The following is a 13122-nucleotide window of genomic DNA, read 5'->3' as shown; positions in this document are numbered from 1 at the left end:
TCGCTATAGAGCATAACGAAGAAAAATAACGTGCATTATGCAAAACGGATGCAATAAAGCCATGAAACAAACGGCACAGGAGTCACTGATGATTCAAGAAATTGAGGGCCATGACATCCATCCCTACCCTAAAACAATGTGTGTGGATGACCCTCTAGCTGTTGGAAATGGGTTGCACAAACAGGATGATGAAAAAGTCTTGTTAGTGCTTACCTTGATATTCTTGCAGGAACACACTGGCACAGATACACACAAACACACAAAAACACACACACACACTGCCACAAGACCAAATACAAACACACATACATGCACAACCCTCCAACCTTGCTACAAATGTTACTTTTCCATAATTAATACTTAGATGCCACTTTTAACAGTTGTCTGTGGGTGGTGGTGGTGGTGGTGGCACGGAAGTCTAATCTGATGAACAAAGAAGAAGACAGGCTTAAGAGTTTAACCTCCACTGCTCCAGTAAATATCCAGTGGCATAAACACAACCCCTCTCCCAAACAAATATCGAACCCCATTCCGCCACATCTAATTAAATAATACCATTGGAAACCCAAGGCTGTTTATTGCTCAGACTTAGATTTGCATTTTGAAAAAACCCCACCTTCCACCAGTTCCCAGGTACATATTGTGTGTCTATTCTTTTATTGGTTAGGAAGAATCAGAAAGCAACAGCAGAGCTGGAAGGTGACCTTTTTATAAAATCAAACACTTGGGTGGATTTCGGTAAAAGAGACGGACTGGTTGTGATTGTGGTGATGTTTGCTGGGGTGGGGGTAGATTGTTGCTAACAGGGTGAAATTAAATTGCCCACAGAAGTCTTCTCTTCCACTCACATTTTCCCTATCTGCCTCTTTTGGAGCCAACCAGCCAGCAGCAGCACAAGGTAACCTTTCTCTAATTGATGTCTGTGTGTGCACAGCGCACCAGGTAGCCATATTGTGAGGGAGTAGAGAGTAGCCCAGGCCTCAGCATGTGGCAAGGTTCAGCTGGAGGGGGTTGATGCAGCCGTGCAGTTTGACTGATGCACCACAATCAGTTGCAGTGTAATAGGCACAGTCTGAAGAGAAGGCTTCAATTTCTCTACAGACTGGGAACTCTGAAAACTTTGTGTTTCACTTTAAAGCTGTAGTGCGCGACTATTTTATATTAATGAACGTCCGTTACATTCAAGCCATTGCTAAATGAGTTCATACAAAGCTAATTGAGCTCCACAAAACTCTCTGTATTTCCCAGTATGGCTAGGTTTTATAAAATGGTGTGGAGAACATAATTAACTAACTTTTAAAATGTATCCCGTGGACAGGTGTTGAAAATTAAGCATGTGTGCTAAAACACTCAATGCGTCTGGTTCCTCCAATGTAACGTTATGTCCATGTCAAATAAAAATCGAATTTATCCAATCTAGTTATAGGGGTAACAGGTTACATAAAAACAAAGCCCCGTTCACAAATAGCACATTAAGTGCGTAGTATTATTTTTCTTTACAGGTCCATGATGCTGTCAGAGTTTAGGCTAACTCATGTTAGCTGCTCTGCCCTGCTATTCGTTGGATTTGGGGAAGGTAAGACTCCATAAACCCGAGCCAACATTACCTTGGACAGCATTCTGTTTACATTTACATCAGTTAGTCATTGTCTTCTAATCCTCTCTCTCTCTCTCTCTCTCTTCCTCTGCGTTTGTATTTTTCTCATACCTGTGTGAATGTGTTGCTTGTACGATGTAGTCTGTCCGTTTCCAGGTCTCTATGGTGGAGAGGAGGTTGTGTGGCTCAGTTCCTATCTGTTTGGCAACACTTGCACAATTTCCTCCCGGATTCACTCTCATGTATGTTTATGTTCTAAGTTTTGTTATTGTGACTGTCTATACTGTGATTTCAGTACGCTGGTCTATTCAATACACACATCTATTGCATGTCAGTCTGTTTCTAAATTCGTTTCTCCATTAAAGTTTTTTTTTGTTTGGGAGTCTTTCCTTCAGAAAATCAAAATCGAGGGTCTAAGGACAGAGGGTGTCGTATGCTGTAGGCTGATATCTAGGTGATATCAGGGTATATAAATAAAATTGACTTGACTTAACTTCTCTTGAAATATTAAAATTGAAAACATACAGTTTGAAAGCACAAACAGCTTGTAGGATATGCAGTCAGACAGGTTGAACCCATAGACTGTATACAGTCTGTGGTTGAACCTGCTACAGTACAGAGTGTGAGCACTCTCTGGTGCTGTCCTTGGTGCTGATCCTCTCTGTAGACGAGTTCTAGTGCTTTAGTGAAAGCTAATGTGTAAGCAGGCAAGTAGATTAACCAAGGCTGGCAGTGGCCATGGGCAGGGGTTCAGCCAGTGGAAATATAGCACAGAAAATACCAGTATCATTTCTAACTTCTGATTGGGTGGGCAGTCTACAGCCCGCCTCCAAAATCGCCCACTGCCCACCCCCTCTTCTTGTTGTGTTCAGGCACAAACGCACAAAGCTCTGAGGCAGACCATTAAGTGTAGGCGAGGTACACACTGCTTCCACCACTTGATGTGAGTGGGACATCTGGAGTAAATGCCTTTTAAATGGCTCCGCCCTACTCTGCCTGCACCACAGCATATGCCAGCGAGGTTTTGGTGCGAATCCACAGTCACGAGTCCTAACCCCTTATCATCACACCATGTTTATGGAAGAAAGAGGAATTTAGTGATCTTGTCCCATTAGCAATCAATAAGAAATACATTAGACATGGATGGGTTTGTTAGAATTGTTGCCAAGGAAATCAGGAGACAAATTAGACAGATAGATAGATAAATAGATAGATAGATAGATAGATAGATAGATAGATAGATAGATAGATAGATAGATAGATAGAAATTTAGATTTTAATGACACTCGTCTTTATGAACCTGTGACAATGCTGAATGGTCAATAAACTATATACTGTATATAAATTAAGCTTAACTAATGAAGAGACATGTTATGGAGTTGATTATGATAAAATCTTGATGAAGGATTTTTTTTGGGGGGGAAATCAATCTTCTCTCCACGGACTCAAATTATAGGGTAGCAGCAAACATAAAAATGCTGCTTCACAACCTCCCTATTTCCCTGCTTCAAATTGTTCATCATAAATTAACATATAATGAAATAGAATAGGCCTGCTACTTTATTAATCCCAATGGGGAAATTAATCTTAATTCTTAATTTAAACCAATCCACACACACACACACACACACACACACACACACACACACACACACACACACACACACACACACACACACACACACACACACACACTAAAGAGACTGAAGGCACAATGGCAGGAGCTTGCATATGATCTTGACTCTGACAACCCTCTGGTTGGCAGCTGTCATTTTGCCAGATTTTTGTGCCATCTGGCCAGGGATTTGAACTGTATAAGTTGCCCACCTATTACTTCTACCAGCCCACATTAACATACCAGACTAAAACCAGCCCTGACATTAAGTGTTTCTGCAGCTGTCTTTATTTCTCCAGGGATAGATTTCTGAACTTTCTTTCCCCCACAGGTTAAGTCTATGGCAATAATATGTACACTGCAAAGCCACTGCACCTTTTATTAATCCAGGGAAGGCTTGCTGAATATGCTCTTTTCAGTAAACACTTATACTGATGCAGCATTCCCACAAACATACCTTGGAGCATCTTGGGCCAACCAGTGTTTTGCTCTGCATCAATTAGTTGCTCGACTGGAACATTTGTGCCTTCCCCAACAGCACCTTGGCGACAGTTGTTTAAGGGTAATGTTTAATCATTAACATTCTCCACCCAATTTTTTCAGCCATGAATCAGCAATGCCCCGGTAACGATCCAGCTTGGGTAACGACCAACTGCAGGTGCAATCACTGCTTCCTTTTCTTTTGTCTTTTTGCTTTAGTTCCATTAAAAACCTGCCCATGTGAACAGTTTCTCATTTAGTCAGTGAACAGGCTACATTCTAACTACAGGTGAAACCTGTGTAAGAAGTGTATGTACACTCTGCTGCAGTGATAATAGAGACCAAATGGAAATATGCAGGAAGGACTGTGAGTGTGCTTTCTCCAGTAGTGTGAAAAAGATATTTCTGATACACAACAATAAGGTGCAATTTGTAGTTCGATGTATTGCCCAAGGACATGCTGGCATTAGGACCGAACGAACCAGAGATCAGACCACTAAAACTACTGCATGATTCATGGCCAACACGCTGTACCACTTGAGCCACAGCTGCCCTTCTCAATCCAAAGTCCATCCTGATAAATATGTTTGTGCTCTTTTTCAATAATTTATGCATTGTGTTTATTTGTGTAAATGCAGTCGAGGGGGAAATAATCCTGTTTATTCTCATGCAGCTAATTTGGTTCTTTAGATGCAGTTTGAGTCTTATTTTGAAATCAAGGCAAATGAGAAAAATCATCATCAGCATTCATACAATTGGATGATTATGCGATTGCCGTGACATGAGGTAGGTGTGTTGGTAAACCTCCCAGCATGCACTGGCGCAATAGATTAATAGCCATAAAGTGTTCCTACATAGGTAGTGGTGCAACTACAAGTGATGTTGGGTGCATGATTAGTGAGGTTCTCCCTTATGGATGTACAACAGACTTTGGGATTAAAGGAGCTTTTCCTTATTTTCCGTTATATACATAATGTACAATGTCGGATTTTCATAATGAACATTTAGGCAAAAAAAATACTATTATTATTATTGTGGTTGGTCATCAGGTATTGCCTTGAAATAAGTCACGTAAAACTATTAAAATAAGGACATAATAGCACTGATGTCGGTAAAATTCATAACTAAAGTTGTTCGAAACCCTGGTCTCCTAAATGAAAGTCAGTCACGACTGGCTGAGTGCTAAGGCAGGAAAAAATAGTTCTGGACCCAAACGCACAACACAACCAGGAGCAGATGCAGGTGTAGACAAATGCTGCGTTTACACGTGACATTTCAACCTCTCCGTTTTCCAAAATAACATCGTGCACAGCTGTCAGTTTTCAGAAAAGTGTTCTTTTACACGTAACCGTGTATATGCCGTCAAGAGCATGCCGAACCTGCAGGTGGCAGCGTAACGAGAAGCTCAAGCCCACGTTAGCCAATCAGAATCGGACCTCCGTTTTTCTCAGTTTACATGCAAACGTGCAAACAAAGTTTTCGAAAATTTTTAGAAAGAAGTTTTTAGAAAGAATCATTTTCAGAGGCTAATTCTCCGTTTGGGACACAAACGAAGGGAATAACCATGTACGTGTAAAGAGGGTATAAGAGTGAACAGAACATAGGCCATTATATACAGGGGCAAACAAGCAGGAAGGGAGCAAACACATGAAAGATATAGGGACTAATCAGACTCAAACAGGAAACAAGGCTAGACCAAGACACATGAAAGTGAACACTGCAAAATAATACAGGAAGTATAGCACGCAAACATACACAAGTAGGATCTTGAAAAGAAAACAGCAAAAAGCTAGCAGGGTATCAGGAAGCAAGCAAAACACACATGAAGAATGACTTGACAAAATAAAACAGGAAGTTACAAAACTGAAAACCATAACCAAGGTTTAAAGTCCTGTGTTAGTTTCTCATAAGTAAAACTTGGTTGACAGTTGGCTTTTAGTTTTTACCACCCAAACCTACCTCCTTATACAGAAATTGGCGCTCTGTTACTTTATCACCTCACTCGTTTGCTCTCGCGATATTTATACAGGCACGAGGGTCGCTGACTTTCAGAAACAACATTGTTGGTCGTTATGAGCTGCTTGCATAATCGACCCATATGGCAATTTTCTGGTGAGGACAGGCAGGCTATAATGGACATCTCTCTAAGTCACACACATGTACTGCATGCGTTTGCTTGATGTAGTCACTGAGGACAGTTGCATCCCAGACTTGGTGATACAATAACTGTCACAGGATTTTCCAATTCACTGTCTGATTTATGAAATCGAGTTATGCAAATCAAGGCAGTCACAATGTGGCAATTACCCGAAAAGTCACTGGAGAGTGCATGTTTACCAGGTGACAGATGTATGGCAAGGTGTTGGAACAGTGTGCAGTTGTCAGAGCCATTATGGCATCACTCTTCCTAGTGTGCCTAGCCTGTCAGTGGTGGAGGGGAGAATTAGGGGAGCCAATTTAAAACATGTTTGTGTCTCTGAGACACACAGAGAGAAGCAGAGACTGTATGAGCTCGTACAGGAATTGCATTTTCAGCACAGCTGCCAACTCAAGTCTCAAACAGCCCATTTTGTTTATGTGGAAGATAAAGTTGTGTTACCACTGATACAGCCTCCAGCCTTAGGGTGTTGAAAGTACAGAGGGGGGGACGGCAAAAGCAGGGAGGTTTGGGAGAAGCAGCAGCCAGAGGCCAAAAAGGCAGTGGTGGAATGTAACTAAGTAAATTGACTCAAGTACAGCTCTTAAGTACAAATTTGAGTCTTTTCTTTTCATGCTACTTTCTACTTTTACTCCATTACATTTCAGAGATAAATAATGTACTTTTAACTTCACTACATTGATCTGACAACTTTAGTTACTAATACAAATTTCTGCACACAAAACATGTAGTTTATAATATATGTATGTGTATATATATATATATATATATATATATATATATATATATATATATATATATATATATATATAAATAAGTTTTGTTATAAATTAAACTAAGAATATAAAAGGTCTACAAGTCCAGCTGAAATGATTAGACTATTAAAAAATTAGTTGATTGACAGAACTATTTTGATCATTTCCAGTTTCTAAAACATAAGGGATTTTCTGCAATGAGTACTTTTAATACTTTAAGTACATTTTCCTCATGATACTTACATGCTATTACTTAAGTAACATTTTCAATGCAGGACTTTTACAGTGTGGTATTAATACGTTTACCAAGTAAAGGACCTGAATACTTCTTCCACCACCGCAAAAAGGAAGAAGGTGCACTTCCCAACGTGTCTGTTAAATTGTCTGTAATGACTCCCTGTTAGCAACAGAACAGGCACCATTCCACCATAGCAGCTTTTGTTCCAAGTGTAATTTACCATTTACAGTTCCTGGTCCTTACAGACCTTTTGTGGTTTGTGGCTGCTGTGCTTTTTCCAGCAAAAATCCACCATATTATCCCACAAGGCCATTTGTTTGCAAAGACCTAGTGGGAGTCACGACCATCATTGACACCAAAACGGCCCCGCAATGTGCATTATCTTCCCAGTTAGCTCTCACAGCCGGACTGCACCAGTTAACACACAGCACCAGTAAACACTGTTATTAATTTCTACATGGACAAGCAGGGTTGTTACTGGGTTTTGATAGGTGGCAGTGTATTTCATTCTAAAACACTGGTCGATAGACATTCGTTGCTTAAGTGTACACCCTCTGGTTATGGTCTGTTATAAATTCCAAGGTTACCTTGAGGCTCATGATTCTCCCATGAACGTTCAGTTCAGATGAAAACACTGAAAACACCATTCTTGTTTGTTGTCAGTTGCTATAAGGAAAATAATTAATCAAGCATATGATTTTTTGAAGTTAGTATATCTTAAATCTAAGATTTACACCAGCTGGTAACCTTGTTTATGTCTTTCCCCAAACATAATAACAGCTGGGAGAAACACTGCAAGCTGCCTTTTGATTTGTGATTTGGGTGCCAAAGATCATCTGTATAGATCTCTCTTTGTGTGGTGGTGTTTCCTTTACAAGCTCCTAGTGGGATGGATACTATGTCATGACTCAAGCTGCAGTTTCTTTCATGATGGATGATTTCCCTTTTTGTCACCACAACATGTCCATGACACCCCAAATCACCCAACCCTGTTTGGCTTACGTCCTATATCCCGCTGTCGGGGTAAAAACCTTGTATGTCCAAATCCTTAGTTTTTCAGGAAATGAAAAAAGGCTAATTTGAAAAAAATGTATTGAGCTATTTACCTCAGACAAAGTCAGACGAACTGTTTAAATATTTGTTAAACCCACGGACAGATGTAAAGGTGTGACCAATAGCATTGTTTATGAAAATAAATAAAATTACAAAATATGAAGATACAAGGTTTCTGCCCAACAGTGATGAAAATACACTCAGTTTAGTCTATCTAAAGCACAGCCACAACAAAAACCTGTTTCCTAAAAATGACACTGATATCCTAGTAATCCTACTATTTGCAGCAGCAAATACATTTTGTAAGAAATGGGATGCCTCCAAGATTGTTATCAACAAAATGAGGAAACGTGTTTGATTGTCTGTATCTGCAAAGTGCCGGACGCCCAGGCCTAATGACGCCACTAATCTGCCTGAAGGACCTTTCTTTTTTTGGCCTGCAATTTCTCCACGCCTCTGTGTTTTGTCTTATCCATTTTGGCAGTCTTTTTTTGCAGATGCAAATGATGAAGCCACTGAGCCCAAAGGGTGAGGGGTTTAAAGATGTGACTGGGCCAGCCCAGTGTCAATTAAGAAAAAAAAATAAAAAATGTTCCGATATACCTGTATTATGGGCCAGTCAGACAAAAACAACGATAAAAAGACAGTTGTGTCGTCTAAAAGGACATGTTGCCCCACCTGTGAAGTGCCCAGGTCTGCCAGATGGCCAGTCCAGCCCTGATGACCACTATGTTCTGCTGTTGCCTCAAGTGTAAATTGCAAGACTGATAAACAGACCCAAAACAGATCCAGATTATTATTTTTTTTCAGCATTGATCTCATGATATTGATTATAAATGAATATAAGTTGCATTTATAAATACGCCTTTGATTAACTTAAAAAAGAAAATCTTTTTCTCTTATGTTGTATACTTACTGTTAATTGTTATGCACGAAACATTACGTCAAATATACGTCTATATGTGAAAACCTACTTGGCAATAACCCTCCCTGTTTCTGATTTAAACATCATGGCAAGAAAAAGTACTCATGATTCATTACAGATAGCGAGTAAGGAGCAGGCAGTAAAGATACAACGATATAACGATGTGACATGATGAAAACGAGCTTGCAGTTTATGGGAAAACATCATCTAAAATGTCAACACTGATCTTTAAAATGGTTGAACTGGTTTTCCCTTATCTCTCTGCTCTGTGTTGTTGTATGGCTATTGAGATCATAGGTGATAAGCTCAGGCAGCTTATGTTTGGTGCTTATGAGGATTGTGTGTATGAACCAATATATGATGGGTCACATAGTCTTTGCTAGCAGTACAAAAGCACGTATAAATACAAAAGCCCTATATGCTGCATTTACACAATAACAACGCCTCATTTTAACTCTTTGTAATAGTAATATGACTCCTGTGGCTTTCATAAAAAGGAAAAACATCAGTAACACTTTATAATAACCATCATTAATAGATGGTAAATTGATAGTTAATTAATCTTTAGTTAATTGTCATTTAACTGTCAGCAAACAATGAAATTATAATTAATAATGTTTACTAATTATTAGTAGTGCTGTTAATTAACAGACTTATACTTATACTTATACTATACCCCTAACTGTCATTTCCATTGACTATTTAGGAAGATCAGTGTGAAATATTATTTGCATAATAATTTGGAACGATAGTATATATATATATATATATATATATATATATATATATATATATATACAGTGCTGCTCATAAGTATTCATAGCTTTGACTAAAAAGAGGGAAAAAAAATCATCTTTTGGAAATTGATCTTAATGCCTTAATTAAAAAAATAAGGACACCAATTTTTTTGTGAATGAATAATGTATTGTAAATAAATAAATGTTCTTCCTTAAAATACAGGGGCCATAATTATACATACCCCTATGTTAAATTCCCATAGAGGAAGGCAGATTTTTATTTTTAAAGGCCAGTTATTTCATGGATCCAGGGTACTATGTATCCTGATAAAGTTCCCTTGGCCTTTGGAATTAAAATACCCCCACATCATCACATAGCCTTCACCATATCTCACGACTGGCATGGCTTTATTTCAGTTAGCCTAATAGCTGCTTTGATTTGCATTGATATGGATCTTATCTTAGTTAGCTATCAGGCTAACTGAAATAAAACCATGCCAATCGTGAGATATGGTGAAGGGTATGTGATGATGTGGGGCTATTTTAATTAATATATAACATATATATATGTGTGTAAATAAATAAATATATATATATATATACTAACCAAAAACTAACTATGAAACATAGTTGCAACTTTATAATAACCATCCAGACACTGTTTATAGACGGTTTACAAAGCAACTAGTAACCCTTAACAAAGTGTTGGGAATATCTGGTCCATCTATCTATGTAATGTTTATAGATGTTTTAAAAATGGTTTCTTAAAGGTTTACAAACATTTTTTAATCATTACCAGATACCTAATATAGTATATGAGAGATATGTGTGTAACAATAAACTGTTAATTTACAGCACTACTAATAATTAGTAAACATTATTAATTATAATTTCATTGTTTGTTAACAGTAAAATGGCTGTTTGCTAACAGTTAAATGACAATGAACTAAAGATTAATTAGCTATGAATTTACCATCTATTAATGATGGTTATTATAAAGTGTTACCAAAACATCTGATTTAAGTTGTCGCCTACTGCATGTAATATAGCAAAAACACAGAAATTCAAGGCATCAACTCAACGCTGGCCCTTGAGTTGATGTGTCATTAAGATTTTTTAGAAAGTCAAATGTTTTATAGAGTCCATTTTCATTCTTTAAATGGGGTGCAGTTTAGCCATTTAGATTTTCACTTCCACAAAGTTGGAGGCCTCACAGGCACAGGTCAAGACATCCTGACTTTTAGTCTTTAGTATGAGTCAAACTCCAAAAATGTTATGGCAAAATACATTTGCCATGATGCAAATGGAAGGCATCTTTCATTAGACCCTCCCTGCCTATTAAATGCCCATTTGAAAAAACTGAACTTCATGTGTAAAATTGCGCAATAGAAATAAAATGCACCTGTTCCATGATTTTTTTTCTCCACCATTCAAGCAGTGCTGTAGGTACAGAGAATGACTTGCTGAAAGTCTGTCACTATTCTCCCCTGTGTGCTTCGTAGATACTGTATGTTGTGAATATAGTAATTATCCACACATGACAAATGTTAAAGGTCTTCTCTCTGCATTTTCATGTGCAGGTACAGTAAGTATAATGCTAGACAAAGTGGCATGGAAAAAGTACTTACAAATTAGTACATTTATTTTTGTTTTGAAACAAGAATTACATTATCTCTCATACAGAAAAAAACACTGATGTGTGAAAAAGTAGTATCTGTACTGAGTTTATGCATGTGCTGTCTGTGTAGCTATTGTTCATGCCTTTCTGCTCTTGTATGTAATTATCTTGCAACACAGCCTGTTCATTTTATGATCAGCTGCTCAACTATCAATTTCTCTGTGAGCGGCAGACACCTGCAGCAAAAAACAAACAGCATCCCCAAACACTCACTGCTTGGCCAACTATCTCATAAATGTCACGCACCACGGCCCTTGTTCTTTTTTATGTGACATGAGTAGGTGCCCTGACTGGCCACATTTAATCTTATTGTAACACCCTTAGGCCCCATTAAACACAAAGGCAACACCAGCAGCATGGGAATAGCTTGCCCCTGCAGGATAGTCCTCAGCCGTAATAACTTTAAAGGAAAAATCACCCCAATTTATAAATAGGCTTTAGCTAGGGTGATACATTAGGCAATTCCGGTAGGGGTTGTATAAAATAAGAGGGCAACAGCCACCAGAGTAGTGCAATGGAACGGGTAGCTTAATGTATAGGGAAGAGCATACACTTTGAAGAGAAACTGCTGCTTCATATTATAATTTAACATATTCTGCATATGTTCTGATTGAAAGATCTGTATAGCATCCTAATAAAGGTAGTTTTGTGACGTAATATGAATGCAAAGTGGGTATTAATTGCATTTTAGACTACTTTTAACTACTTACAGGGCTAAACATTTACATATTAATTACATCTAAATTTTAGTGAGAATATATACATTTGGGGGTGTTAAGGAACAACACAGGAGGAGGGACCCAAAAGCAGACGGCCAACACAAAAAGTAAAGGTAAATGTTTTAATGCGTGAAACATATACAATAAACGTGCTGGTGGCAAAAAAAGGGAAGTTGTGTCGAGGGAATCCAGTGGTGAGTGGTGGGTGCTATGTGCTCTCCAGAGCGTGCCCCGTGACGTGGTGGGGGTGACCATGTGGTAGGCCTCCTCCAGAGTCCAAACAATTGAGTCCAATCCGTAGAGAGAGAAGGGCAGGTGTGAGGAGCAGGCAGGCAGGCAGGCAGGCAGGCAAACGAACGAGCAAGGCAGGCTGCAACCTGAGACAAACAGAAAACTAAGTTAGCCACACAAGCAAGAACACAGAAAATACAGGGAACTAGGATTGCCACTATACCACGCTTGTAGACTGTACGATCTGGCGACGAGTGGATCACAGAGCCAGCCTTAAATACTGCAGGAGGTTGATGAGGGAATGAGCTTCACCTGGAGCCACCTGCCAGCTGAGCCACGCCCACAGCAATCAGCACAGGCTGCCATGATGACATCATGACAGAGGGCCTGGGCAGCTCCCATTGTAGAGCGCACAGAGGCCGCAGGTTCGGTTCCGACCTGCAGCCCTTTGCTGCAAATCATTACCCCTCTCTCTCCCCTTTCATGTCTTTGCTGTCGTCAAATAAAGCACTAAAATGCCACAAAAAAAAAGATTATTTACATATGCTTGGTCAATTTGACAGCTTGAGCCGAATAGCCTGTAGCATGTAACTGTGTAAATGAGTACCAACTCCAAATGTCAAAGTGGATTCACTTTTAAAAGGGGAATTACACTGATATTACACATCAAAGTCTGTTTACAAGTGTGTTGGGAGCACTGCATATGTGAAACACATGACACACATTAATGCGCACTTGGGTGACGAGATTCACATTCCTGCCAGTGGTTTCACACCATTCCATTGACCCACTGTACAGGTGGCAGCCGAGAAACAGCAATGCGCCGACAATGGCAGGGAAGAAGAAGACTGACAGGAAGGAAATGCATTCAACAGGATACACAAAGTATTTTTGTGAGTAACACTCAATGTAAAAATAACTTTTGTCGTCCTCAAG

The 13122-nt window shown here is 39.1% G+C and overlaps 1 long non-coding RNA gene across 1 annotated transcript; it reads right to left on the bottom strand.

Moving 5' to 3' along the window:
* Positions 1–12063: 12063 nt before the first annotated feature.
* Positions 12064–12546, bottom strand: LOC120570473. Its single transcript, XR_005641068.1, has 2 exons — positions 12410–12546; positions 12064–12332 (listed from the first exon to the last, which is right to left on the bottom strand). It is a non-coding gene; the product is annotated as an uncharacterized LOC120570473 (long non-coding RNA).
* Positions 12547–13122: the final 576 nt, after the last annotated feature.

Source organism: Perca fluviatilis, chromosome 12, assembly GCF_010015445.1.
Source record: "Perca fluviatilis chromosome 12, GENO_Pfluv_1.0, whole genome shotgun sequence".
Classification (NCBI taxonomy): Eukaryota; Metazoa; Chordata; class Actinopteri; order Perciformes; family Percidae; genus Perca; species Perca fluviatilis.
Note: the sequence above shows the minus strand (reverse complement) of the source record. Positions and strands in the feature narration are given on the sequence as shown.